The sequence below is a fragment of the Setaria viridis genome, chromosome 6 (genome assembly GCF_005286985.2).
Source record: "Setaria viridis chromosome 6, Setaria_viridis_v4.0, whole genome shotgun sequence".
NCBI lineage: Eukaryota > Viridiplantae > Streptophyta > Magnoliopsida > Poales > Poaceae > Setaria > Setaria viridis.
In genome coordinates, this window is record NC_048268.2 from 30,867,538 (window position 1) to 30,869,516 (window position 1,979).

General features: G+C 36.8%; 1 non-coding gene across 1 annotated transcript; it reads right to left on the bottom strand.

Annotated features, from left to right (window-relative positions):
* Nucleotides 1–1,322: 1,322 nt before the first annotated feature.
* Nucleotides 1,323–1,393, bottom strand: TRNAG-GCC (transfer RNA glycine (anticodon GCC)). Its single transcript has one exon. It is a non-coding gene; the product is annotated as a tRNA-Gly (tRNA).
* Nucleotides 1,394–1,979: the final 586 nt, after the last annotated feature.

The window sequence follows — 1,979 nt, forward strand, 5'->3', positions numbered from 1 at the left end:
GGTTGATTAATTTCACCAGGTATAAACCTATACCAAACAATAACACCTACTCCCATAAAAACAAGGATATTAAACACACAGTAGACTAATTTTATTAAATTCATATCTTATTTAAGAGTTAAAACTTGCACTAAAACGGAACTCCCACTCTCAACCCGTGAACAATATGCGTCTGAAGCTTCTTTCGTAACTTCTGGAATTTCTTCGTAGTGGCTCCGTTCCATGCCTCGTTTCATAGGAAAGTCCAAAGTGGCTCTATTTCATTCTATTTCACTTCCTAGCACTTCCTATCATTTAATATCCATCCCTTTGGTCTTATGATGGTGAAATGGTAGACACGCGAGACTCAAAATCTCATGCTAAAGAGCGTGGAAGAGGCAGGATTCTTTTTACAAATCCCACAAGTAATCAAATGAAGAACTTCAATTGCAATCCGTTTCAACATCGGGTGGGTAACAACATCTTTTCAGCTCTGCTCACAAAACAAAAGAGAAAGGAGACTGATCTTAACGTCGCCGTTGGTTTTTCTAACAAAAAACAAGAACATTCGAACACGAACTTCCATGACAAGACAAAGCAAGGAGTGTTCTTTCTGTCTTTCCTATTAAAATCAAGTTGTTGATTGCATGTCTTAAGCAAAGTAATCAAATAATATGTTTATATAAGTTACAACATATCTCGTCCTGGTTACCTAGGCCAGAATAAGTTGACTACAGATCTTCCCACTTGCTTTGTGCCAGTAAGCACCGAAGATAGTCATATAGTTCTATTTGAAAGAAATAATGTGTTATTCAAAGTTACGAATCAGATTCTAAGATCCAAGATACAGTTAAACCTACTGAAAAAGTCTTTGACTTTCTCAAAACCTCATGGAGAGAAGTTCTTTCACAAGATGAGTTAAGAAACATTCAACTAAAAGTTGAAGAGAATGACACATAAGTTTCAATTCTGGTTCCTGGCACAGAAAAAAAGGATCTACCGAAGAGATATTGATACAAATATCTTTAGATGGATTGGGGTACATATTCATTAATAATATAGATAGTATAGAGGATAATCTAGATTTTTTCTAATATGTCCTTGAGTTTATTCGAGACTTGAGCAAAACTCATATTGGAGAAGAATATGGTCCCTGGGTTCCCTTTATTGGAACTATGTTCGTTTTTATTTTTGTTTCGAATTGGCCAGGTGCTCTTTTACCTTGGAAAATTATAGAGTTATTTCATGGAGAATTAGCCACGCCCACAAATGATATAAATGCTACTGTTGCTTTAGATTTAATTTTTTTTATCATAGTACCTTACTAAATACTAAATTAAGGTGGCGAGCGACGGGAATCGAACTCGTATCTTCTCCTTGGCAAGGAGATGTTTTACCACTGAACTATGCTCGCTACATTGAACTACGCCCGCTACAGCCTATATTTTATAGGGTATATCCACCTAGGTCGACCGTCTATGTCTGGGTCGACCGTTTCATTTTCTACCTTTGCCTAAAAGAGAATTTAATTTAGTGGCTCTTTCTAAAAGGCGCGAATGTAGGACTGGTGCCGACAGTCCATCACGGAAGAAACAACTCACAAAGCCGCTGAAGCAAGTTTTCAAGAAACTGCTCGAGTTTTAGCAATTAGAAAAGTCTAAAAACAAAACCCTTTATTTTGAAAAACAAAGCCATCGATTGCATAAGACACGCAGTAGCAATAGAACGGGAAAAGTATACAGAGAAGACAGTTCTTTTCTGGCAATTTCTTATCAAAAGAAAAGAAAGAAAAATAGATGGATTGAGCGATGGGACATTAACCAACCTGAATTTAGCCCTCCTCTCTACTATCTACTGGCTAGACCTCAATTTAGAGCAAAGCATGAACTATGCTTCTAACCATCAATAAGATTGACTCGAATGGGTTCCTATGAAAGTGAAAGGCAGGAGCGCTTGTATATATAAAAAAAAACATCCTTTTCTTTGGGTGGGTTATCAAC